Source organism: Clavelina lepadiformis, chromosome 4, assembly GCF_947623445.1.
Source record: "Clavelina lepadiformis chromosome 4, kaClaLepa1.1, whole genome shotgun sequence".
In the NCBI taxonomy this organism is placed as follows: Eukaryota; Metazoa; Chordata; class Ascidiacea; order Aplousobranchia; family Clavelinidae; genus Clavelina; species Clavelina lepadiformis.
The window spans coordinates 14,546,173-14,565,862 of NC_135243.1; the positions used below are offsets into that span (position 1 = coordinate 14,546,173).

The following is a 19,690-nucleotide window of genomic DNA, read 5'->3' on the forward strand; positions in this document are numbered from 1 at the left end:
AATTCAAATAGTTGCTATAATTTTAATTGACATATACAGCATGACTAAAATGCTTACAACACCCGGTATTCCCAGGCGGTCACCCATCCAAGTACTAACCGGGCCCGAGATTGCTTAACTTCCGAGATCGGGTCTACTCAACCTGGTATGGTCGTAGACGATTTCAAATGAAAGAAAATGGCTTTTTTAATTATAATTCGTTTGCATAGGAAATTCAAAATCACAAACAGTTGCTATATATTTATTTGAAATATACAGCATGATTAAATTGCTTACAACACCCGGTATTCCCAGGCGGTCACCCATCCAAGTACTAACCGGGCCCGAGGTTGCTTAACTTCCGAGATCGAACGAGATCGGGTCTACTCAACCTGGTATGGTGGTAGGCAATTTCAAATGAAAGAAAATGACTTTTTCAATTATAATTCGATTGCATAGGAAATTCAAAAACGCAAATAGTTGCTATAATTTTAATTGACATATACAGCATGACTAAAATGCTTACAACACCCGGTATTCCCAGGCGGTCACCCATCCAAGTACTAACCGGGCCCGAGGTTGCTTAACTTCCGAGATCGGGTCTACTCAACCTGGTATGGTCGTAGGCGATTTCAAATGAAAGAAAATGGCTTTTTTAATTATAATTCGTTTGCATAGGAAATTCAAAATCACAAACAGTTGCTATATATTTAATTGAAAATTACAGCATGACTAAAATGCTTACAACACCCGGTATTCCCAGGCGGTCACCCATCCAAGTACTAACCGGGCCCGAGGTTGCTTAACTTCCGAGATCAAACGAGATCGGGTCTACTCAACCTGGTATGGTCGTAGGCGATTTCAAATGAAAGAAAATGGCTTTTTCAATTATAATTCGATTGCATAGGACATTCAAAAAATCAAATAGTTGCTATAAATTTGATTGAAAGATACAGCATGACTAAAATGCTTACAACACCCGGTATTACCAGGCAATCACACATCCAAGTACTAAACGGGCCCGAGGTTGCTTAACTTCCGAGATCGAACGAGATCAGGTCTACTCAACCTGGTATGGTCGTAGGCGATTTCAAATGAAAGAAAAAGGCCTTTTCAAATCTAATTCCATTGCATAGCAAATTCAAAAAAGCAAAAAGTTGCTAAAAATTTAGTTGAAATATACAGCATGACTAAAATGCTTACAGCACCCGGTATTCCCAGGCGGTCACCCATCCAAGTACTAACCGTGCCCGAAACTGCTTAACTTCCGAGATCAGACGAGATCGGGTCTACTCAACCTGGTATGGTAGTAGGTGATTTCAAAAGAATTAAAATGGCGTTTTTAATTCTAATTCGATTGCATAGGAAATTCAAAATCGCAAACAGATGTTATAAATTTAATTGAAATATACAGCATGACTAAAATGCTTACAACACCCGGTATTCCCAGGCGGTCACCCATCCAAGTACTAACCGGGCCCGAGGTTGCTTAACTTCCGAGATCGAACGAGATCGGGTCTACTCAACCTGGTATGGTCGTAGGCAATTTCAAACGAAAGAAAATGGCGTTTTCAATTCTAATTCGATTGCATAGGAAATTCAAAAAAGCAAATAGTTGCTAAAAATTGAATCGAAATATACAGCATGACTAAAATGCTTACAGCATCCACTATTCCCAGGCGAGCACCCATCCAAGTACTAACAGAAACCGAGGTTGCTTAACTTCGGAGATCGAACGAGATCGGGTCTACTCAACCTGGTATGGTCGTAGGCAATTTCAAAAGAAATAAAATGGCAATTTCAATTCTAATTCGATTTCATAGGAAATTCAAAAACGCAAATAGTTGCTATAAAATTAATTGAAATATACAGCATGTCTAAAATGCTTATCGCACCCGGTATTCCCAGGCGGTCACCCATCCAAGTACTAACCGGGCTCGAGGTTGCTTAACTTCCGAGATCGAACGAGATCGGGTCTACTCAACCTGGTATGGTCGTAGGTGATTTCAAATGAAAGAAAATGGCCTTTTCAATTATAATTCGATTTCATAAGAAATTCAAAAAGGCAAACAGATGTTATAAATTTAATTGAAGTATACAGCATGACTAAAATGCTTACAAAACCCGGTATTACCCAGGCGGTCACTCATCCAAGTACTAACCGGGCCCGAGGTTGCTTAATTTCCGAGATCGAACGAGATCGGGTCTACTCAACCTGGTATGGTCGTAGGCAATTTCAAAAGAAAGAAAATGGCCTTTTCAATTCTAATTCGATTGCATAGGAAATTCAAAAAAGCAAATAGTTGCTAAAAATTTAATCGAAATATACAGCATGACTAAAATGCTTGCAGCACCCACTATTCCCAGGCGATCACCCATCCAAGTACTAACCGGGCCCGAGGTTGCTTAACTTCCGAGATCGAACGAGATCGGGTCTACTCAACCTGGTATGGTCGTAGGCGATTGCATATGAATGAAAATGGTCTTTCCAATTCTAATCCGATTGCATAGGAAATTCAAAATAGAAAATAGTTGTTATAAATTTGATTGAAATATACAGCATGACTAAAATGCTTACAACACCCTGTAGTCCCAGGCGGTCACTCATCCAAGTACTAACCGGGTCCGAGGATTCTTAAATTCCCAGATCGTATCTACTCAACCTGGTATGGTCGAAGGTGGGTTCAAATGAAAGAAAATGGCTTTTTCAATTACAATTCGATTGCATAGGAAATTCAAAAAACAAATAGTTGCTATAAATTTAATTGAAATATACAGCATGACTAAAATGCTTACAACACCCTGTATTCCTAGGCGGTCACCCATCCAAGTACTAACCGGGCCCGAGGTTGCTTAACTTCCGAGATCGAACGAGATCGGGTCTACTCAACCTGATATGGTCGTAGGCAATTTCAAATGAAAGAAAAAGGCTTTTTCAATTCTAATTCGATTGCATAGGAAATTCAAAAACGCAAATAGTTGCTATAATTTTAATTGACATATACAGCATGACTAAAATGCTTACAACAACCGGTATTCCCAGGCGGTCACCCATCCAAGTACTAACCGGGCCCGAGATTACTTAACTTCCGATATCGGGTCTACTCAACCTGGTATGGTCGTAGGCGATTTCAAATGAAAGAAAATGGCTTTTTTAATTAAAATTCGTTTGCATAGGAAATTCAAAATCACAAACAGTTGCTATATATTTATTTGAAGTATACAGCATGACTAAAATGCTTACAACACCCGGTATTCCCAGGCGGTCACCCATCCAAGTACTAACCGGGCCCGAGGTTGCTTAACTTCCGAGATCGAACGAGATCGGGACTACTCAACCTGGTATGGTCGTAGGCAATTTCAAAAGAAAGAAAATGGCCTTTTCAATTCTAATTCGATTGCATAGGAAATTCAAAAAAGCAAATTTTTGCTAAAAATTTAATCGAAATATACAGCATGACTAAAATGCTTACAGCACCCACTATTCCCAGGCGATCACCCATCCAAGTACTAACCGGGCCCGAGGTTGCTTAACTTTGGAGAACAAACGATATCGGGTCTACTCAACCTGGTATAGTCGTAGGCGATTTCAAATGAAAGAAAATGGTCTTTCCAATTCTAATTCGATTGCATAGGAAGTTCAAAAAAGAAAACAGTTGCTATAAGTTTAATTGAAATATACAGCATGACTAAAATGCTTACAACACCCGGTATTTCCAGGCGGTCACCCATCCAATTACTAACCGGGCCCGAGGATGCTTTATTTCCGAGATCGAACGAGATCGGGTCTACTCAACCTGGTATGGTCGTAGGCAAATTCAAAAGAAAAAAAATGGCCTTTTCAATTCTAATTCGATTGCATAGGAAATTAAAAAAAGCAAATAGTTGCGAAAAATTTAATCGAAATATACAGCATGACTAAAATGCTTACAGCACCCACTATTCCCAGGCGATCACCCATCCAAGTACTAACCGGGCCCGAGGTTGCTTGACTTCCGAGATCGAACGTAATCAAGTCTGCTCAACCTGGTATGGTCGTAGGCGATTTCAAACGAAAGAAAATGGCAATTTCAATTCTATTTCGATTGCATAGGAAATTCAAAAAAGCAAATAATTGATAAAAATTTAATTGAAACATACAGCATGTCTAAAATGCTTACAGCACCCACTATTCCCAGTCGATCACCCATCCAAGTACTAACCGGGCCCGAGGTTGCTTGACTTCCGAGATCGAACGTAATCAAGTCTGCTCAACCTCGTATGGTCGTAGGCGATTTCAAATGAAAGAAAATGGCCTTTTCAATTCTAATTCGATTGCATAGGAAATTCAAAAATTCAAATAGTTGCTATAATTTTAATTGACATATACAGCATGACTAAAATGCTTACAACACCCAGTATTTCCAGGCGGTCACCCATCCAAGTACTAACCGGGCCCGAGGTTGCTTAACTTCCGAGATCAGGTCTGCTCAACCTGGTATGGTCGTAGGCGATATCAAATGAAAGAAAATGGCCTTTTCAATTCTAATTCGATTGCATAGGAAATTCAAAAACGCAAATAGTTGCTATAAATTTGATTGAAAGATACAGCATGACTAAAATGCTTACAAAACCCGGTATTCCCAGGCGGTCACCCATCCAAGTACTAACCGTGCCCGAGGTTGCTTAATTTCCGAGATCGAACGAGATCGGGTCTACTCAACCTGGTATGGTCGTAGGCAATTTCAAAAGAAAGAAAATGGCCTTTTCAATTCTAATTCGATTGCATAGGAAAATCAAAAAAGCAAATAGTTGCTAAAAATTTAATCGAAATATACAGCATGACTAAAATGCTTACAGCACCCACTATTCCCAGGCGATCACCCATCCAAGTACTAACCGGGCCCGAGGTTGCTTAACTTCCGAGATCGAAGGAGATCGGGTCTACTCAACCTGGTATGGTCGTAGGCGATTGCATATGAAAGAAAATTGTCTTTCCAATTCTAATCCGATTGCATAGGAAATTCAAAATAGAAAATAGTTGTTATAAATTTGATTGAAATATACAGCATGACTAAAATGCTTACAACACCCTGTATTCCCAGGCGGTCACTCATCCAAGTACTAACCGGGTCCGAGGTTGCTTAAATTCCCAGATCGTATCTACTCAACCTCGTATGGTCGTAGGCGATTTCAAATGAAAGAAAATGGCCTTTTCAATTCTAATTCGATTGCATAGGAAATTCAAAAATTCAAATAGTTGCTATAATTTTAATTGACATATACAGCATGACTAAAATGCTTACACAACCCGGTATTTCCAGGCGGTCACCCATCCAAGTACTCACCGGGCCCGAGGTTGCTTAACTTCCGAGATCGGGTCTACTCAACCTGGTATGGTCGTAGACGATTTCAAATGAAAGAAAATGGCTTTTTTAATTATAATTTGTTTGCATAGGAAATTCAAAATCACAAACAGTTGATATATATTTAATTAAAATATACAGCATGACTAAATTGCTTACAACACCCGGTATTACCAGGCAATCACATATCCAAGTACTAACCGGGCCCGAGGTTGCTTAACTTCCGAGATCAGACGAGATCGGGTCTACTCAACCTGGTATGGTAGTAGGTGATTTCAAAAGAAAGAAAATGGCGTTTTCAATTCTAATTCGATTGCATAGGAAATTTAAAAACGCAAACAGATGTTATGAATTTAATTGAAATATACAGCATGACTAAAATGCTTACAACACCCGGTATTCCCAGGCGGTCACCCATCCAAGTACTAACCGGGCCCGAGGTTGCTTGACTTCCGAGATCGAACGAGATCTGGTATACTCAACCTGGTATGGTCGTAGGTGATTTCAAAAGAAAGAAAATGGTCTTTTCAAATCTTATTCGATTGCATAGGAAATTCAAAATAGCAAACAGATGTTATAAATTTAATTGAAGTATACAGCATGACTAAAATGCTTACAACACTCGGTATTCCCAGGCGGTCACCCATCCAAGTACTAACCGGGCCCGAAGTTGCTTAACTTCCGAGATCGAACGAGATCGGGTCTACTCAACCTGGTATGGTCGTAGGCAATTTCAAAAGAAAGAAAATGGCCTTTTCAATTCTAATTCGATTGCATAGGAAATTCAAAAAAGCAAATAGTTGCTAAAAATTTAATCGAAATAAACAGCATGACTAAAATGCTTACAGCATCCACTATTCCCAGGCGATCACCCATCCAAGTACTAACCGGGCCCGAGGTTGCTTAACTTCGGAGAACAAACGATATCGGGTCTACTCAACCTGGTATAGTCGTAGGCAATTTCAAATGAAAGAAAATGGTCTTTCCAATTCTAATTCGATTGCATAGGAAATTCAAAAAAGAAAACAGTTGCTATAAGTTTAATTGAAATATGCAGCATGACTAAAATGCTTACAACACCCGGTATTTCCAGGCAGTCACCCATCCAAGTACTAACCGGGCCCGAGGATGCTTTATTTCCGAGATCGAACGAGATCGGGTCTACTCAACCTGGTATGGTCGTAGGCAATTTCAAAAGAAAGAAAATGGCCTTTTCAATTCTAATTCGATTGCATAGGAAATTAAAAAAAGCAAATAGTTGCGAAAAACTTAATCGAAATATACAGCATGACTAAAATGCTTACAGCACCCGGTATTCCCAGGCGGTCACCCATCCAAGTACTAACCGGGTCCGAGGTTGCTTAAATTCCGAGATCGTATCTACTCAACCCGGTATGGTCGAAGGTGGGTTCAAATGAATAAAAATGGCTTTTTCAATTACAATTCGATTGCATAGGAAATTCAAAAAGCAAATAGTTGCTATAAATTTAATTGAAATATACAGCATGACTAAAATTCATACAACACCCTGTATTCCTAGGCGGTCACCCATCCAAGTACTAACCGGGCCCGAGGTTGCTTAACTTCCGAGATCGAACGAGATCGGGTCTACTCAACCTGGTATGGTCGTAGGCAATTTCAAATGAAAGAAAATGGCTTTTTCAATTCTAATTCGATTGCATAGGAAATTCAAAAACGCAAATAGTTGCTATAATTTTAATTGACATATACAGCATGACTAAAATGCTTACAACACCCGGTATTCCCAGGCGATCACCCATCCAAGTACTAACCGGGCCCGAGGTTGCTTAACTTCCAAGATCGAACGAGATCGGGTCTACTCAACCTGGTATGGTCGTAGGCGATTGCAAATGAAAGAAAATGGCTTTTTCAATTCTAATTCGATTGCATAGGAAATTCAAAAAAGCAAATAGTTGCTAAAAATTTAATCGAAATAAACAGCATGACTAAAATGCTTACGGCATCCACTATTCCCAGGCGATCACCCATCCAAGTACTAACCGGGCCCGAGGTTGCTTAATTTCCGAGATCGAACGAGATCGGGTCTACTCAACCTGGTATGGTCGTAGGCAATTTTAAAAGAAATACAATGGCTTTTTCAATTATAATTCGATTTCATAGGAAATTCAAAAACGCAAATAGTTGCTATAAATTTAATTGAAATATAGAGAATGACTAAAATGCTTACAATACCCGGTATTCCCAGGCGGTCGCCCATCCAAGTAATAACCGGGCCCGAGGTTGCTTGACTTCCGAGATCGAACGAAATCAAGTCTGCTCAACCTGGTATGGTCGTAGGCAATTTCAAACGAAAGAAAATGGCAATTTCAATTCTATTTCGATTGCATAAGAATTTCAAAAAAGCAAATAGTTGATAAAAAGTTAATTGAAATATACAGCATGACTAAAATGCTTACAGCACCCACTATTCCCAGGCGATCACCCATCCAAGTACTAACCGGGCTCGAGGTTACTTAACTTCCGAGATCGAACGAGATCGGGTCTACTCAACCTGGTATGGTCGTAGGTGATTTCAAAAGAAAGAAAATGGCCTTTTCAATTCTAATTCGATTTCATGAGAAATTCAAAAAGGCAAACAGATGTTATAAATTTAATTGAAGTATACAGCATGACTAAAATGCTTACAACACCCGGTATTCCCAGGCGGTCACCCATCCAAGTACTAACCGGGTCCGAGGTTGCTTAAATTCCGAGATCGTATCTACTCAACCCGGTATGGTCGAAGGTGGGTTCAAATGAATAAAAATGGCTTTTTCAATTACAATTCGATTGCATAGAAAATTCAAAAAACAAATAGTTGCTATAAATTTAATTGAAATATACAGCATGACTAAAATTCATACAACACCCTGTATTCCTAGGCGGTCACCCATCCAAGTACTAACCGGGCCCGAGGTTGCTTAACTTCCGAGATCAGGTCTACTCAACCTGGTATGGTCGTAGGCGATTGCAAATGAAAGAAAATGGTCTTTCCAATTCTACTTCGATTGCATAGGAAATTTAAAATAGAAAATAGTTGTTATAAATTTGATTGAAATATACAGCATGACTAAAATGCTTACAACACCTTGTATTCCCAGGCGGTCACTCATCCAAGTACTAACCGGGTCCGAGGTTGCTTAAATTCCGAGATCGGGTCTACTCAACCTGGTATGGTCGAAGGTGGGTTCAAATGAAAGAAATAGCTTTTTCAATTACAATTCGATTGCATTGGAAATTCAAAAAGCAAATAGTTGCTATAAATTTAATAGAAATATACAGCATGACTAAAATGCTTACAACACCCTGTATTCCTAGGCGGTCACCCATCCAAGTACTAACCGGGCCCGAGGTTGCTTAACTTCCGAGATCGAACGAGATCGGGTCTACTCAACCTGGTATGGTCGTAGGCAATTTCAAATGAAAGAAAATGGCCTTTTCAATTATAATTCGATTGCATAGGAAACTCAAAAACGCAAATAGTTGCTATAATATTAATTGACATATACAGCATGACTAAAATGCTTACAACACCCGGTATTCCCAGGCGGTCACCCATCCAAGTACTAACCGGGCCCGAGATTGCTTAACTTCCGAGATCAGGTCTACTCAACCTGGTATGGTCGTAGGCGATTTCAAATGAAAGAAAATGGCCCTTTCAATTCTAATTCGATTGCATAGCAATTTCAAAAAAGCAAATAGTTGCTAAAAATTTAATTGAAATATACAGCATGACTAAAATGCTTACAGCACCCGGTATTCCCAGGCGGTCACCCATCCAAGTACTAACCGGGCCCGAAGTTTCTTAACATCCGAGATCAGACGAGATCGGGTCTACTCAACCTGGTATGGTAGTAGGTGATTTCAAAAGAATTAAAATGGCGTTTTCAATTTTAATTCGATTGCATAGGAAATTAAAAATCGCAAACAGATGTTATAAATTTAATTGAAATATACAGCATGACTAAAATGCTTACAACACCCGGTATTCCCAGGCGGTCACCCATCCAAGTACTAACCGGGCCCGAGGTTGCTTAACTTCCGAGATCGAACGAGATCGGGTCTACTCAACCTGGTATGGTCGTAGGCGATTTCAAAAGAAAGAAAATGGTCTTTCCAATTCTAATTCGATTGCATAGGAAATTCAAAATAGAAAATAGTTGTTATAAATTTATTTGAATTATACAGCATGACTAAAATGCTTACAACACCCTGTATTCCCAAGCGGTCACTCATCCAAGTACTAACCGGGTCCGAGGTTGCTTAAATTCCGAGATCGTATCTACTCAACCTGGTATGGTCGAAGGTGGGTTCAAATGAAAGAAAATGTTTTTTTCAATTACAATTAGATTGCATAGGAAATTCAAAAAGCAAAAAGTTGCTATAAATTTAATAGAAATATACAGCATGACTAAAATGCTTACAACACCCTGTATTCCTAGGCGGTCACCCATCCAACTACTAACCGGGCCCGAGGTTGCTTAACTTCCGAGATCGAACGAGATCGGGTCTACTCAACCTGGTATGGTGGTAGGCGATTTCAAATGAAAGAAAATGGCTTTTTTAATTATAATTCGTTTGCATAGGAAATTCAAAATCACAAACAGTTGCTATATATTTATTTGAAATATACAGCATGATTAAATTGCTTACAACACCCGGTATTCCCAGGCGGTCACCCATCCAAGTACTAACCGGGCCCGAGGTTGCTTAACTTCCGAGATCGAACGAGATCGGGTCTACTCAACCTGGTATGGTGGTAGGCAATTTCAAATGAAAGAAAATGACTTTTTCAATTATAATTCGATTGCATAGGAAATTCAAAAACGCAAATAGTTGCTATAATTTTAATTGACATATACAGCATGACTAAAATGCTTACAACACCCGGTATTCCCAGGCGGTCACCCATCCAAGTACTAACCGGGCCCGAGGTTGCTTAACTTCCGAGATCGGGTCTACTCAACCTGGTATGGTCGTAGGCGATTTCAAATGAAAGAAAATGGCGTTTTCAATTCTAATTCGATTGCATAGGAAATTTAAAAACGCAAACAGATGTTATGAATTTAATTGAAATATACAGCATGACTAAAATGCTTACAACACCCGGTATTCCCAGGCGGTCACCCATCCAAGTACTAACCGGGCCCGAGGTTGCTTGACTTCCGAGATCGAACGAGATCGGGTATACTCAACCTGGTATGGTCGTAGGTGATTTCAAAAGAAAGAAAATGGTCTTTTCAAATCTTATTCGATTGCATAGGAAATTCAAAATAGCAAACAGATGTTATAAATTTAATTGAAGTATACAGCATGACTAAAATGCTTACAACACTCGGTATTCCCAGGCGGTCACCCATCCAAGTACTAACCGGGCCCGAAGTTGCTTAACTTCCGAGATCGAACGAGATCGGGTCTACTCAACCTGGTATGGTCGTAGGCAATTTCAAAAGAAAGAAAATGGCCTTTTCAATTCTAATTCGATTGCATAGGAAATTCAAAAAAGCAAATAGTTGCTAAAAATTTAATCGAAATAAACAGCATGACTAAAATGCTTACAGCATCCACTATTCCCAGGCGATCACCCATCCAAGTACTAACCGGGCCCGAGGTTGCTTAATTTCCGAGATCGAACGAGATCGGGTCTACTCAACCTGGTATGGTCGTAGGCAATTTTAAAAGAAATACAATGGCTTTTTCAATTATAATTCGATTTCATAGGAAATTCAAAAACGCAAATAGTTGCTATAAATTTAATTGAAATATAGAGAATGACTAAAATGCTTACAATACCCGGTATTCCCAGGCGGTCGCCCATCCAAGTAATAACCGGGCCCGAGGTTGCTTGACTTCCGAGATCGAACGAAATCAAGTCTGCTCAACCTGGTATGGTCGTAGGCAATTTCAAACGAAAGAAAATGGCAATTTCAATTCTATTTCGATTGCATAGGAATTTCAAAAAAGCAAATAGTTGATAAAAAGTTAATTGAAATATACAGCATGACTAAAATGCTTACAGCACCCGGTATTCCCAGGCGGTCACCCATCCAAGTACTAACCGGGTCCGAGGTTGCTTAAATTCCGAGATCGTATCTACTCAACCCGGTATGGTCGAAGGTGGGTTCAAATGAATAAAAATGGCTTTTTCAATTACAATTCGATTGCATAGGAAATTCAAAAAGCAAATAGTTGCTATAAATTTAATTGAAATATACAGCATGACTAAAATTCATACAACACCCTGTATTCCTAGGCGGTCACCCATCCAAGTACTAACCGGGCCCGAGGTTGCTTAACTTCCGAGATCGAACGAGATCGGGTCTACTCAACCTGGTATGGTCGTAGGCAATTTCAAATGAAAGAAAATGGCTTTTTCAATTCTAATTCGATTGCATAGGAAATTCAAAAACGCAAATAGTTGCTATAATTTTAATTGACATATACAGCATGACTAAAATGCTTACAACACCCGGTATTCCCAGGCGATCACCCATCCAAGTACTAACCGGGCCCGAATTTGCTTAACTTCCGAGATCGAACGAGATCGGGTCTACTCAACCTGGTATGGTCGTAGGCGATTGCAAATGAAAGAAAATGGCTTTTTCAATTCTAATTCGATTGCATAGGAAATTCAAAAAAGCAAATAGTTGCTAAAAATTTAATCGAAATAAACAGCATGACTAAAATGCTTACGGCATCCACTATTCCCAGGCGATCACCCATCCAAGTACTAACCGGGCCCGAGGTTGCTTAAATTCCGAGATCGAACGAGATCGGGTCTACTCAACCTGGTATGGTCGTAGGCAATTTTAAAAGAAATACAATGGCTTTTTCAATTATAATTCGATTTCATGGGAAATTCAAAAACGCAAATAGTTGCTATAATTTTAATTGAAATATAGAGAATGACTAAAATGCTTACAATACCCGGTATTCCCAGGCGGTCGCCCATCCAAGTAATAACCGGGCCCGAGGTTGCTTGACTTCCGAGATCGAACGAAATCAAGTCTGCTCAACCTGGTATGGTCGTAGGCAATTTCAAACGAAAGAAAATGGCAATTTCAATTCTATTTCGATTGCATAGGAATTTCAAAAAAGCAAATAGTTGATAAAAAGTTAATTGAAATATACAGCATGACTAAAATGCTTACAGCACCCACTATTTCCAGGCGATCACCCATCCAAGTACTAACCGGGCTCGAGGTTACTTAACTTCCGAGATCGAACGAGATCGGGTCTACTCAACCTGGTATGGTCGTAGGTGATTTCAAAAGAAAGAAAATGGCCTTTTCAATTCTAATTCGATTTCATGAGAAATTCAAAAAGGCAAACAGATGTTATAAATTTAATTGAAGTATACAGCATGACTAAAATGCTTACAACACCCGGTATTCCCAGGCGGTCACCCATCCAAGTACTAACCGGGTCCGAGGTTGCTTAAATTCCGAGATCGTATCTACTCAACCCGGTATGGTCGAAGGTGGGTTCAAATGAATAAAAATGGCTTTTTCAATTACAATTCGATTGCATAGAAAATTCAAAAAACAAATAGTTGCTATAAATTTAATTGAAATATACAGCATGACTAAAATTCATACAACACCCTGTATTCCTAGGCGGTCACCCATCCAAGTACTAACCGGGCCCGAGGTTGCTTAACTTCCGAGATCAGGTCTACTCAACCTGGTATGGTCGTAGGCGATTGCAAATGAAAGAAAATGGTCTTTCCAATTCTACTTCGATTGCATAGGAAATTTAAAATAGAAAATAGTTGTTATAAATTTGATTGAAATATACAGCATGACTAAAATGCTTACAACACCCTGTATTCCCAGGCGGTCACTCATCCAAGTACTAACCGGGTCCGAGGTTGCTTAAATTCCGAGATCGTATCTACTCAACCTGGTATGGTCGAAGGTGGGTTCAAATGAAAGAAATAGCTTTTTCAATTACAATTCGATTGCATTGGAAATTCAAAAAGCAAATAGTTGCTATAAATTTAATAGAAATATACAGCATGACTAAAATGCTTACAACACCCTGTATTCCTAGGCGGTCACCCATCCAAGTACTAACCGGGCCCGAGGTTGCTTAACTTCCGAGATCGAACGAGATCGGGTCTACTCAACCTGGTATGGTCGTAGGCAATTTCAAATGAAAGAAAATGGCCTTTTCAATTATAATTCGATTGCATAGGAAACTCAAAAACGCAAATAGTTGCTATAATATTAATTGACATATACAGCATGACTAAAATGCTTACAACACCCGGTATTCCCAGGCGGTCACCCATCCAAGTACTAACCGGGCCCGAGATTGCTTAACTTCCGAGATCAGGTCTACTTAACCTGGTATGGTCGTAGGCGATTTCAAATGAAAGAAAATGGCCCTTTCAGATCTAATTCGATTGCATAGCAATTTCAAAAAAGCAAATAGTTGCTAAAAATTTAATTGAAATATAAAGCATGACTAAAATGCTTACAGCACCCGGTATTCCCAGGCGGTCACCCATCCAAGTACTAACCGGGCCCGAAGTTTCTTAACTTCCGAGATCAGACGAGATCGGGTCTACTCAACCTGGTATGGTAGTAGGTGATTTCAAAAGAATTAAAATGGCGTTTTCAATTCTAATTCGATTGCATAGGAAATTAAAAATCGCAAACAGATGTTATAAATTTAATTGAAATATACAGCATGACTAAAATGCTTACAACACCCGGTATTCCCAGGCGGTCACCCATCCAAGTACTAACCGGGCCCGAGGTTGCTTAACTTCCGAGATCGAACGAGATCGGGTCTACTCAACCTGGTATGGTCGTAGGCGATTTCAAAAGAAAGAAAATGGTCTTTCCAATTCTAATTCGATTGCATAGGAAATTCAAAATAGAAAATAGTTGTTATAAATTTGTTTGAATTATACAGCATGACTAAAATGCTTACAACACCCTGTATTCCCAAGCGGTCACTCATCCAAGTACTAACCGGGTCCGAGGTTGCTTAACTTCCGAGATCGAACGAGATCGGGTCTACTCAACCTGGTATGGTGGTAGGCGATTTCAAATGAAAGAAAATGGCTTTTTTAATTATAATTCGTTTGCATAGGAAATTCAAAATCACAAACAGTTGCTATATATTTATTTGAAATATACAGCATGATTAAATTGCTTACAACACCCGGTATTCCCAGGCGGTTACCCATCCAAGTACTAACCGGGCCCGAGGTTGCTTAACTTCCGAGATCGAACGAGATCGGGTCTACTCAACCTGGTATGGTGGTAGGCAATTTCAAATGAAAGAAAATGACTTTTTCAATTATAATTCGATTGCATAGGAAATTCAAAAACGCAAATAGTTGCTATAATTTTAATTGACATATACAGCATGACTAAAATGCTTACAACACCCGGTATTCCCAGGCGGTCACCCATCCAAGTACTAACCGGGCCCGAGGTTGCTTAACTTCCGAGATCGGGTCTACTCAACCTGGTATGGTCGTAGGCGATTTCAAATGAAAGAAAATGGCTTTTTTAATTATAATTCGTTTGCATAGGACATTCAAAAAATCAAATAGTTGCTATAAATTTGATTGAAAGATACAGCATGACTAAAATGCTTACAACACCCGGTATTCCCGGGCGGTCACCCATCCAAGTACTAACCGGGCCCGAGGTTGCTTAACTTCCGAGATCAAACGAGATCGGGTCTACTCAACCTGGTATGGTCGTAGGCGATTTCAAATGAAAGAAAATGGCTTTTTCAATTCTAATTCGATTGCATAGGACATTCAAAAAATCAAATAGTTGCTATAAATTTGATTGAAAGATACAGCATGACTAAAATGCTTACAACACCCGGTATTACCAGGCAATCACACATCCAAGTACTAACATGGCCCGAGGTTGCTCAACTTCCGAGATCGAACGAGATCAGGTCTACTCAACCTGGTATGGTCGTAGGCGATTTCAAATGAAAGAAAATGGCCTTTTCAAATCTAATTCCATTGCTTAGCAAATTCAAAAAAGCAAATAGTTGCTAAAAATTTAATTGAAATATACAGCATGACTAAAATGCTTACAGCACCCGGTATTCCCAGGCGGTCACCCATCCAAGTACTAACCGTGCCCGAAGTTGCTTAACTTCCGAGATCAGACGAGATCGGGACTACTCAACCTGGTATGGTCGTAGGCGATCTCAAAAGAAAGAAAATAGCCTTATGAATTCTAATTCGATTGCATAGGAAATTCAAAAAAGCAAATAGTTGCTAAAAATTTAATTGAAATATACAGCATTACTAAAATGCTTATAACACACGGTATTCCCAGGCGGCCACCCATCCAAGTACTAACCGGGCCCGAGGTTGCTTAACTTCCGAGATCGAACAAGATCGGGACTACTCAACCTGGTATGGTCGTAGGTGATTTCAAAAGAAAGAAAATGGCGTTTTCAATGCTAATTCGATTGCATAGGAAATTCAAAAAGGCAAACAGATGTTATAAATATAATTGAAATAAACAGCATGACTAAATTGCTTACAACACCCGGTATTCCCAGGCGGTCACCCATCCAAGTACTAACCGGGCCCGAGGTTGCTTAACTTCCGAGATCGAACGAGATCGGGACTACTCAACCTGGTATGGTCGTAGGCAATTTCAAAAGAAAGAAAATGGCCTTTTCAATTCTAATTCGATTGCATAGGAAATTTAAAAAATCAAATATTTGCTAAAAATTTAATCGAAATATACAGCATGTCTAAAATGCTTACAGCACCCACTCTTCCCAGGCGATCACCCATCCAAGTACTAACATGGCCCGAGGTTGCTTAACTTCGGAGAACGAACGATATCGGGTCTACTCAACCTGGTATGGTCGTAGGCGATTTCAAATGAAAGAAAATGGTCTTTCCAATTCTAATTCGATTGCATAGGAAATTCAAAAAAGAAAACAGTTGCTATAAGTTTAATTGAAATATACAGCATGACTAAAATGCTTACAACACCCGGTATTTCCAGGCGGTCACCCATCCAAGTACTAACCGGGACCGAGACTGCTTAACTTCCGAGATCGGGTCTACTCAACCTGGTATGGTCGTAGGGGATTTCAAATGAAAGAAAATGGCTTTTTTAATTATAATTCGTTTGCATAGGAAATTAAAAATCACAAACAGTTGCTATATATTTATTTGAAATATACAGCATGATTAAATTGCTTACAACACCCGGTATTCCCAGGCGGTCACCCATCCAAGTACTAACCGGGCCCGAGGTTGCTTAACTTCCGAAATCGAACGAGATCGGGTCTACTCAACCTGGTATGGTGGTAGGCAATTTCAAATGAAAGAAAATGACTTTTTCAATTATAATTCGATTGCATAGGAAATTCAAAAAAGCAAATAGTTGCTAAAAATTTAATTGAAATATACAGCATGACTAAAATGCTTACAGCACCCGGTATTCCCAGGCGGTCACCCATCCAAGTACTAACCGGGCCCGAAGTTGCTTAACTTCCGAGATCAGACGAGATCGGGTCTACTCAACCTGGTATGGTAGTAGGTGATTTCAAAAGAATTAAAATGGCGTTTTCAATTCTAATTCGATTGCATAGGAAATTAAAAATCGCAAACAGATGTTATAAATTTAATTGAAATATACAGCATGACTAAAATGCTTACAACACCCGGTATTCCCAGGCGGTCACCCATCCAAGTACTAACCGGGCCCGAGGTTGCTTAACTTCCGAGATCGAACGAGATCGGGTCTACTCAACCTGGTATGGTCGTAGGCGATTTCAAAAGAAAGAAAATGGTCTTTCCAATTCTAATTCGATTGCATAGGAAATTCAAAATAGAAAATAGTTGTTATAAATTTGTTTGAAATATACAGCATGACTAAAATGCTTACAACACCCTGTATTCCCAAGCGGTCACTCATCCAAGTACTAACCGGGTCCGAGGTTGCTTAAATTCCGAGATCGTATCTACTCAACCTGGTATGGTCGAAGGTGGGTTCAAATGAAAGAAAATGGCTTTTTCAATTACAATTCGATTGCATAGGAAATTCAAAAAGCAAATAGTTGCTATAAATTTAATAGAAATATACAGCATGACTAAAATGCTTACAACACCCTGTATTCCTAGGCGGTCACCCATCCAACTACTAACCGGGCCCGAGGTTGCTTAACTTCCGAGATCGAACGAGATCGGGTCTACTCAACCTGGTATGGTCGTAGGCAATTTCAAATGAAAGAAAATGGCGTTTTCAATTATAATTCGATTGCATAGGAAACTCAAAAACGCAAATAGTTGCTATAATTTTAATTGACATATACAGCATGACTAAAATGCTTACAACACCCGGTATTACCAGGCGGTCACCCATCCAAGTAATAACCGGGCCCGAGATTGCTTAACTTCCGAGATCGGGTCTACTCAACCTGATATGGTCTTAGGCGATTTCAAATGAAAGAAAATGGCTTTTTTAATTATAATTCGTTTGCATAGGAAATTCAAAATCTCAAACAGTTGCTATATATTTATTTGAAATATACAGCATGATTAAATTGCTTACAACACCCGGTATTCCCAGGCGGTCACCCATCCAAGTACTAACCGGGCCCGAGGTTGCTTAACTTCCGAGATCGAACGAGATCGGGTCTACTCAACCTGGCATGGTGGTAGGCAATTTCAAATGAAAGAAAATGACTTTTTCAATTATAATTCGATTGCATAGGAAATTCAAAAACGCAAATAGTTGCTATAATTTTAATTGACATATACAGCATGACTAAAATGCTTACAACACCCGGTATTCCCAGGCGGTCACCCATCCAAGTACTAACCGGGCCCGAGGTTGCTTAACTTCCGAGATCGGGTCTACTCAACCTGGTATGGTCGTAGGCGATTTCAAATGAAAGAAAATGGCTTTTTCAATTATAATTCGATTGCATAGGACATTCAAAAAATCAAATATTTGCTATAAATTTGATTGAAAGATACAGCATGACTAAAATGCTTACAACACCCGGTATTACCAGGCAATCACACATCCAAGTACTAACATGGCCCGAGGTTGCTCAACTTCCGAGATCGAACGAGATCAGGTCTACTCAACCTGGTATGGTCGTAGGCGATTTCAAATGAAAGAAAATGGCCTTTTCAAATCTAATTCCATTGCATAGCAAATTCAAAAAAGCAAATAGTTGCTAAAAATTTAATTGAAATATACAGCATGACTAAAATGCTTACAGCACCCGGTATTCCCAGGCGGTCACCCATCCAAGTACTAACCGTGCCCGAAGTTGCTTAACTTCCGAGATCAGACGAGATCGGGTCTACTCAACCTGGTATGGTAGTAGGTGATTTCAAAAGAATTAAAATGGCGTTTTCAATTCTAATTCGATTGCATAGGAAATTCAAAATCGCAAACAGATGTTATAAATTTAATTGAAATATACAGCATGACTAAAATGCTTACAACACCCGGTATTTCCAGGTAGTCACCCATCCAAGTACTAACCGGGCCCGAGACTGCTTAACTTCCGAGATCGGGTCTACTCAACCTGGTATGGTCGTAGGCGATTTCAAATGAAAGAAAATGGCTTTTTTAATTATAATTCGTTTGCATAGGAAATTCAAAATCACAAACAGTTGCTATATATTTATTTGAAATATACAGCATGATTAAATTGCTTACAACACCCGGTATTCCCAGGCGGTCACCCATCCAAGTACTAACCGGGCCCGAGGTTGCTTAACTTCCGAGATCGAACGAGATCGGGTCTACTCAACCTGGTATGGTGGTAGGCAATTTCAAATGAAAGAAAATGACTTTTTCAATTATAATTCGATTGCATAGGAAATTCAAAAACGCAAATAGTTGCTATAATTTTAATTGACATATACAGCATGACTAAAATGCTTACAACACCCGGTATTCCCAGGCGGTCACCCATCCAAATACTAACCGGGACCAAGGTTGCTTAACTTCCGAGATCGGGTCTACTCAACCTGGTATGGTCGTAGGTGATTTCAAATGAAAGAAAATGGCTTTTTTAATTATAATTCGTTTGCATAGGAAATTCAAAATCACAAACAGTTGCTATATATTTAATTGAAATATACAGCATGACTAAATTGCTTACAACACCCGGTATTCCCAGGCGGTCACCCATCCAAGTACTAACCGGGCCCGAGGTTGCTTAACTTCCGAGATCGAACGAGATCAGGTCTACTCAACCTGGTATGGTCGTAGGCGATTTCAAATGAAAGAAAATGGCCTTTTCAATTCTAATTCGATTGCATAGCAAATTCAAAAAAGCAAATATTTGCTAAAAATTAAATTGAAATATAC

At 39.4% G+C, this 19,690-nt stretch overlaps 24 non-coding genes and 55 pseudogenes across 24 annotated transcripts; all 79 read right to left on the reverse strand.

Annotated features, from left to right (window-relative positions):
- Window positions 1-50: 50 nt before the first annotated feature.
- Window positions 51-159, reverse strand: LOC143456717 (5S ribosomal RNA; annotated as a pseudogene).
- A 110-nt stretch (window positions 160-269) lies between these two features.
- On the reverse strand, window positions 270-388 carry LOC143454287 (5S ribosomal RNA). Its single transcript, XR_013115919.1, has one exon. It is a non-coding gene; the product is annotated as a 5S ribosomal RNA (ribosomal RNA).
- Window positions 389-498: 110 nt separating this feature from the next.
- LOC143456269 (5S ribosomal RNA) lies at window positions 499-607 on the reverse strand (annotated as a pseudogene).
- Window positions 608-717: 110 nt separating this feature from the next.
- On the reverse strand, window positions 718-836 carry LOC143457338 (5S ribosomal RNA). The gene has a single exon (XR_013117142.1). It is a non-coding gene; the product is annotated as a 5S ribosomal RNA (ribosomal RNA).
- Window positions 837-946: 110 nt separating this feature from the next.
- On the reverse strand, window positions 947-1,065 carry LOC143456671 (5S ribosomal RNA; annotated as a pseudogene).
- A 110-nt stretch (window positions 1,066-1,175) lies between these two features.
- Window positions 1,176-1,294, reverse strand: LOC143456801 (5S ribosomal RNA; annotated as a pseudogene).
- A 110-nt stretch (window positions 1,295-1,404) lies between these two features.
- LOC143454296 (5S ribosomal RNA) lies at window positions 1,405-1,523 on the reverse strand. The gene has a single exon (XR_013115927.1). It is a non-coding gene; the product is annotated as a 5S ribosomal RNA (ribosomal RNA).
- A 110-nt stretch (window positions 1,524-1,633) lies between these two features.
- Window positions 1,634-1,752, reverse strand: LOC143457302 (5S ribosomal RNA; annotated as a pseudogene).
- Window positions 1,753-1,862: 110 nt separating this feature from the next.
- LOC143456668 (5S ribosomal RNA) lies at window positions 1,863-1,981 on the reverse strand (annotated as a pseudogene).
- Window positions 1,982-2,091: 110 nt separating this feature from the next.
- Window positions 2,092-2,211, reverse strand: LOC143456463 (5S ribosomal RNA; annotated as a pseudogene).
- Window positions 2,212-2,321: 110 nt separating this feature from the next.
- On the reverse strand, window positions 2,322-2,440 carry LOC143456378 (5S ribosomal RNA; annotated as a pseudogene).
- A 328-nt stretch (window positions 2,441-2,768) lies between these two features.
- LOC143455465 (5S ribosomal RNA) lies at window positions 2,769-2,887 on the reverse strand (annotated as a pseudogene).
- Window positions 2,888-2,997: 110 nt separating this feature from the next.
- Window positions 2,998-3,106, reverse strand: LOC143457238 (5S ribosomal RNA; annotated as a pseudogene).
- Window positions 3,107-3,216: 110 nt separating this feature from the next.
- Window positions 3,217-3,335, reverse strand: LOC143453600 (5S ribosomal RNA). Its single transcript, XR_013115260.1, has one exon. It is a non-coding gene; the product is annotated as a 5S ribosomal RNA (ribosomal RNA).
- Window positions 3,336-3,674: 339 nt separating this feature from the next.
- On the reverse strand, window positions 3,675-3,793 carry LOC143455423 (5S ribosomal RNA; annotated as a pseudogene).
- Window positions 3,794-3,903: 110 nt separating this feature from the next.
- Window positions 3,904-4,022, reverse strand: LOC143457074 (5S ribosomal RNA; annotated as a pseudogene).
- Window positions 4,023-4,132: 110 nt separating this feature from the next.
- Window positions 4,133-4,251, reverse strand: LOC143457380 (5S ribosomal RNA; annotated as a pseudogene).
- Window positions 4,252-4,361: 110 nt separating this feature from the next.
- LOC143457142 (5S ribosomal RNA) lies at window positions 4,362-4,470 on the reverse strand (annotated as a pseudogene).
- Window positions 4,471-4,580: 110 nt separating this feature from the next.
- LOC143455301 (5S ribosomal RNA) lies at window positions 4,581-4,699 on the reverse strand. The gene has a single exon (XR_013116885.1). It is a non-coding gene; the product is annotated as a 5S ribosomal RNA (ribosomal RNA).
- Window positions 4,700-4,809: 110 nt separating this feature from the next.
- On the reverse strand, window positions 4,810-4,928 carry LOC143456170 (5S ribosomal RNA; annotated as a pseudogene).
- Window positions 4,929-5,257: 329 nt separating this feature from the next.
- Window positions 5,258-5,366, reverse strand: LOC143457372 (5S ribosomal RNA; annotated as a pseudogene).
- Window positions 5,367-5,476: 110 nt separating this feature from the next.
- Window positions 5,477-5,595, reverse strand: LOC143456642 (5S ribosomal RNA; annotated as a pseudogene).
- A 110-nt stretch (window positions 5,596-5,705) lies between these two features.
- LOC143454611 (5S ribosomal RNA) lies at window positions 5,706-5,824 on the reverse strand. Its single transcript, XR_013116225.1, has one exon. It is a non-coding gene; the product is annotated as a 5S ribosomal RNA (ribosomal RNA).
- Window positions 5,825-5,934: 110 nt separating this feature from the next.
- On the reverse strand, window positions 5,935-6,053 carry LOC143454821 (5S ribosomal RNA). Its single transcript, XR_013116427.1, has one exon. It is a non-coding gene; the product is annotated as a 5S ribosomal RNA (ribosomal RNA).
- A 339-nt stretch (window positions 6,054-6,392) lies between these two features.
- On the reverse strand, window positions 6,393-6,511 carry LOC143455711 (5S ribosomal RNA; annotated as a pseudogene).
- A 110-nt stretch (window positions 6,512-6,621) lies between these two features.
- On the reverse strand, window positions 6,622-6,730 carry LOC143457449 (5S ribosomal RNA; annotated as a pseudogene).
- Window positions 6,731-6,839: 109 nt separating this feature from the next.
- Window positions 6,840-6,958, reverse strand: LOC143455508 (5S ribosomal RNA; annotated as a pseudogene).
- A 110-nt stretch (window positions 6,959-7,068) lies between these two features.
- Window positions 7,069-7,187, reverse strand: LOC143454691 (5S ribosomal RNA). The gene has a single exon (XR_013116301.1). It is a non-coding gene; the product is annotated as a 5S ribosomal RNA (ribosomal RNA).
- A 110-nt stretch (window positions 7,188-7,297) lies between these two features.
- LOC143456337 (5S ribosomal RNA) lies at window positions 7,298-7,416 on the reverse strand (annotated as a pseudogene).
- Window positions 7,417-7,526: 110 nt separating this feature from the next.
- On the reverse strand, window positions 7,527-7,645 carry LOC143456710 (5S ribosomal RNA; annotated as a pseudogene).
- A 110-nt stretch (window positions 7,646-7,755) lies between these two features.
- LOC143456999 (5S ribosomal RNA) lies at window positions 7,756-7,874 on the reverse strand (annotated as a pseudogene).
- A 110-nt stretch (window positions 7,875-7,984) lies between these two features.
- On the reverse strand, window positions 7,985-8,093 carry LOC143457322 (5S ribosomal RNA; annotated as a pseudogene).
- A 109-nt stretch (window positions 8,094-8,202) lies between these two features.
- Window positions 8,203-8,311, reverse strand: LOC143457283 (5S ribosomal RNA; annotated as a pseudogene).
- Window positions 8,312-8,421: 110 nt separating this feature from the next.
- On the reverse strand, window positions 8,422-8,530 carry LOC143457414 (5S ribosomal RNA; annotated as a pseudogene).
- A 108-nt stretch (window positions 8,531-8,638) lies between these two features.
- Window positions 8,639-8,757, reverse strand: LOC143454904 (5S ribosomal RNA). The gene has a single exon (XR_013116507.1). It is a non-coding gene; the product is annotated as a 5S ribosomal RNA (ribosomal RNA).
- Window positions 8,758-8,867: 110 nt separating this feature from the next.
- On the reverse strand, window positions 8,868-8,976 carry LOC143456803 (5S ribosomal RNA; annotated as a pseudogene).
- Window positions 8,977-9,086: 110 nt separating this feature from the next.
- Window positions 9,087-9,205, reverse strand: LOC143456754 (5S ribosomal RNA; annotated as a pseudogene).
- Window positions 9,206-9,315: 110 nt separating this feature from the next.
- LOC143454308 (5S ribosomal RNA) lies at window positions 9,316-9,434 on the reverse strand. The gene has a single exon (XR_013115938.1). It is a non-coding gene; the product is annotated as a 5S ribosomal RNA (ribosomal RNA).
- A 328-nt stretch (window positions 9,435-9,762) lies between these two features.
- On the reverse strand, window positions 9,763-9,881 carry LOC143456307 (5S ribosomal RNA; annotated as a pseudogene).
- Window positions 9,882-9,991: 110 nt separating this feature from the next.
- LOC143454288 (5S ribosomal RNA) lies at window positions 9,992-10,110 on the reverse strand. The gene has a single exon (XR_013115920.1). It is a non-coding gene; the product is annotated as a 5S ribosomal RNA (ribosomal RNA).
- A 110-nt stretch (window positions 10,111-10,220) lies between these two features.
- LOC143456271 (5S ribosomal RNA) lies at window positions 10,221-10,329 on the reverse strand (annotated as a pseudogene).
- Window positions 10,330-10,439: 110 nt separating this feature from the next.
- On the reverse strand, window positions 10,440-10,558 carry LOC143453611 (5S ribosomal RNA). The gene has a single exon (XR_013115271.1). It is a non-coding gene; the product is annotated as a 5S ribosomal RNA (ribosomal RNA).
- A 110-nt stretch (window positions 10,559-10,668) lies between these two features.
- On the reverse strand, window positions 10,669-10,787 carry LOC143454823 (5S ribosomal RNA). Its single transcript, XR_013116429.1, has one exon. It is a non-coding gene; the product is annotated as a 5S ribosomal RNA (ribosomal RNA).
- Window positions 10,788-10,897: 110 nt separating this feature from the next.
- LOC143456427 (5S ribosomal RNA) lies at window positions 10,898-11,016 on the reverse strand (annotated as a pseudogene).
- Window positions 11,017-11,126: 110 nt separating this feature from the next.
- LOC143456711 (5S ribosomal RNA) lies at window positions 11,127-11,245 on the reverse strand (annotated as a pseudogene).
- A 110-nt stretch (window positions 11,246-11,355) lies between these two features.
- On the reverse strand, window positions 11,356-11,464 carry LOC143457450 (5S ribosomal RNA; annotated as a pseudogene).
- A 109-nt stretch (window positions 11,465-11,573) lies between these two features.
- Window positions 11,574-11,692, reverse strand: LOC143455511 (5S ribosomal RNA; annotated as a pseudogene).
- A 110-nt stretch (window positions 11,693-11,802) lies between these two features.
- On the reverse strand, window positions 11,803-11,921 carry LOC143455231 (5S ribosomal RNA). Its single transcript, XR_013116817.1, has one exon. It is a non-coding gene; the product is annotated as a 5S ribosomal RNA (ribosomal RNA).
- Window positions 11,922-12,031: 110 nt separating this feature from the next.
- On the reverse strand, window positions 12,032-12,150 carry LOC143456144 (5S ribosomal RNA; annotated as a pseudogene).
- A 110-nt stretch (window positions 12,151-12,260) lies between these two features.
- On the reverse strand, window positions 12,261-12,379 carry LOC143456712 (5S ribosomal RNA; annotated as a pseudogene).
- A 110-nt stretch (window positions 12,380-12,489) lies between these two features.
- Window positions 12,490-12,608, reverse strand: LOC143457220 (5S ribosomal RNA; annotated as a pseudogene).
- A 110-nt stretch (window positions 12,609-12,718) lies between these two features.
- On the reverse strand, window positions 12,719-12,827 carry LOC143457323 (5S ribosomal RNA; annotated as a pseudogene).
- Window positions 12,828-12,936: 109 nt separating this feature from the next.
- Window positions 12,937-13,045, reverse strand: LOC143457284 (5S ribosomal RNA; annotated as a pseudogene).
- A 327-nt stretch (window positions 13,046-13,372) lies between these two features.
- LOC143454905 (5S ribosomal RNA) lies at window positions 13,373-13,491 on the reverse strand. Its single transcript, XR_013116508.1, has one exon. It is a non-coding gene; the product is annotated as a 5S ribosomal RNA (ribosomal RNA).
- A 110-nt stretch (window positions 13,492-13,601) lies between these two features.
- Window positions 13,602-13,710, reverse strand: LOC143457051 (5S ribosomal RNA; annotated as a pseudogene).
- A 110-nt stretch (window positions 13,711-13,820) lies between these two features.
- LOC143456336 (5S ribosomal RNA) lies at window positions 13,821-13,939 on the reverse strand (annotated as a pseudogene).
- A 110-nt stretch (window positions 13,940-14,049) lies between these two features.
- On the reverse strand, window positions 14,050-14,168 carry LOC143454320 (5S ribosomal RNA). Its single transcript, XR_013115949.1, has one exon. It is a non-coding gene; the product is annotated as a 5S ribosomal RNA (ribosomal RNA).
- A 110-nt stretch (window positions 14,169-14,278) lies between these two features.
- LOC143456701 (5S ribosomal RNA) lies at window positions 14,279-14,397 on the reverse strand (annotated as a pseudogene).
- A 110-nt stretch (window positions 14,398-14,507) lies between these two features.
- LOC143454750 (5S ribosomal RNA) lies at window positions 14,508-14,626 on the reverse strand. The gene has a single exon (XR_013116360.1). It is a non-coding gene; the product is annotated as a 5S ribosomal RNA (ribosomal RNA).
- A 110-nt stretch (window positions 14,627-14,736) lies between these two features.
- On the reverse strand, window positions 14,737-14,845 carry LOC143456272 (5S ribosomal RNA; annotated as a pseudogene).
- Window positions 14,846-14,955: 110 nt separating this feature from the next.
- Window positions 14,956-15,074, reverse strand: LOC143453625 (5S ribosomal RNA). Its single transcript, XR_013115286.1, has one exon. It is a non-coding gene; the product is annotated as a 5S ribosomal RNA (ribosomal RNA).
- A 110-nt stretch (window positions 15,075-15,184) lies between these two features.
- On the reverse strand, window positions 15,185-15,303 carry LOC143457144 (5S ribosomal RNA; annotated as a pseudogene).
- A 110-nt stretch (window positions 15,304-15,413) lies between these two features.
- LOC143455747 (5S ribosomal RNA) lies at window positions 15,414-15,532 on the reverse strand (annotated as a pseudogene).
- A 110-nt stretch (window positions 15,533-15,642) lies between these two features.
- On the reverse strand, window positions 15,643-15,761 carry LOC143456814 (5S ribosomal RNA; annotated as a pseudogene).
- A 110-nt stretch (window positions 15,762-15,871) lies between these two features.
- On the reverse strand, window positions 15,872-15,990 carry LOC143453601 (5S ribosomal RNA). The gene has a single exon (XR_013115261.1). It is a non-coding gene; the product is annotated as a 5S ribosomal RNA (ribosomal RNA).
- A 110-nt stretch (window positions 15,991-16,100) lies between these two features.
- On the reverse strand, window positions 16,101-16,219 carry LOC143457272 (5S ribosomal RNA; annotated as a pseudogene).
- A 110-nt stretch (window positions 16,220-16,329) lies between these two features.
- On the reverse strand, window positions 16,330-16,438 carry LOC143457336 (5S ribosomal RNA; annotated as a pseudogene).
- Window positions 16,439-16,548: 110 nt separating this feature from the next.
- Window positions 16,549-16,667, reverse strand: LOC143455054 (5S ribosomal RNA). Its single transcript, XR_013116651.1, has one exon. It is a non-coding gene; the product is annotated as a 5S ribosomal RNA (ribosomal RNA).
- A 110-nt stretch (window positions 16,668-16,777) lies between these two features.
- On the reverse strand, window positions 16,778-16,896 carry LOC143455664 (5S ribosomal RNA; annotated as a pseudogene).
- A 110-nt stretch (window positions 16,897-17,006) lies between these two features.
- Window positions 17,007-17,125, reverse strand: LOC143454332 (5S ribosomal RNA). Its single transcript, XR_013115961.1, has one exon. It is a non-coding gene; the product is annotated as a 5S ribosomal RNA (ribosomal RNA).
- Window positions 17,126-17,453: 328 nt separating this feature from the next.
- Window positions 17,454-17,572, reverse strand: LOC143455506 (5S ribosomal RNA; annotated as a pseudogene).
- Window positions 17,573-17,901: 329 nt separating this feature from the next.
- On the reverse strand, window positions 17,902-18,020 carry LOC143454837 (5S ribosomal RNA). Its single transcript, XR_013116442.1, has one exon. It is a non-coding gene; the product is annotated as a 5S ribosomal RNA (ribosomal RNA).
- Window positions 18,021-18,130: 110 nt separating this feature from the next.
- Window positions 18,131-18,239, reverse strand: LOC143456273 (5S ribosomal RNA; annotated as a pseudogene).
- Window positions 18,240-18,349: 110 nt separating this feature from the next.
- On the reverse strand, window positions 18,350-18,468 carry LOC143457145 (5S ribosomal RNA; annotated as a pseudogene).
- A 110-nt stretch (window positions 18,469-18,578) lies between these two features.
- On the reverse strand, window positions 18,579-18,697 carry LOC143456397 (5S ribosomal RNA; annotated as a pseudogene).
- Window positions 18,698-18,807: 110 nt separating this feature from the next.
- On the reverse strand, window positions 18,808-18,916 carry LOC143457153 (5S ribosomal RNA; annotated as a pseudogene).
- Window positions 18,917-19,026: 110 nt separating this feature from the next.
- Window positions 19,027-19,145, reverse strand: LOC143454289 (5S ribosomal RNA). Its single transcript, XR_013115921.1, has one exon. It is a non-coding gene; the product is annotated as a 5S ribosomal RNA (ribosomal RNA).
- A 110-nt stretch (window positions 19,146-19,255) lies between these two features.
- Window positions 19,256-19,364, reverse strand: LOC143457101 (5S ribosomal RNA; annotated as a pseudogene).
- A 110-nt stretch (window positions 19,365-19,474) lies between these two features.
- On the reverse strand, window positions 19,475-19,593 carry LOC143453664 (5S ribosomal RNA). The gene has a single exon (XR_013115323.1). It is a non-coding gene; the product is annotated as a 5S ribosomal RNA (ribosomal RNA).
- Window positions 19,594-19,690: the final 97 nt, after the last annotated feature.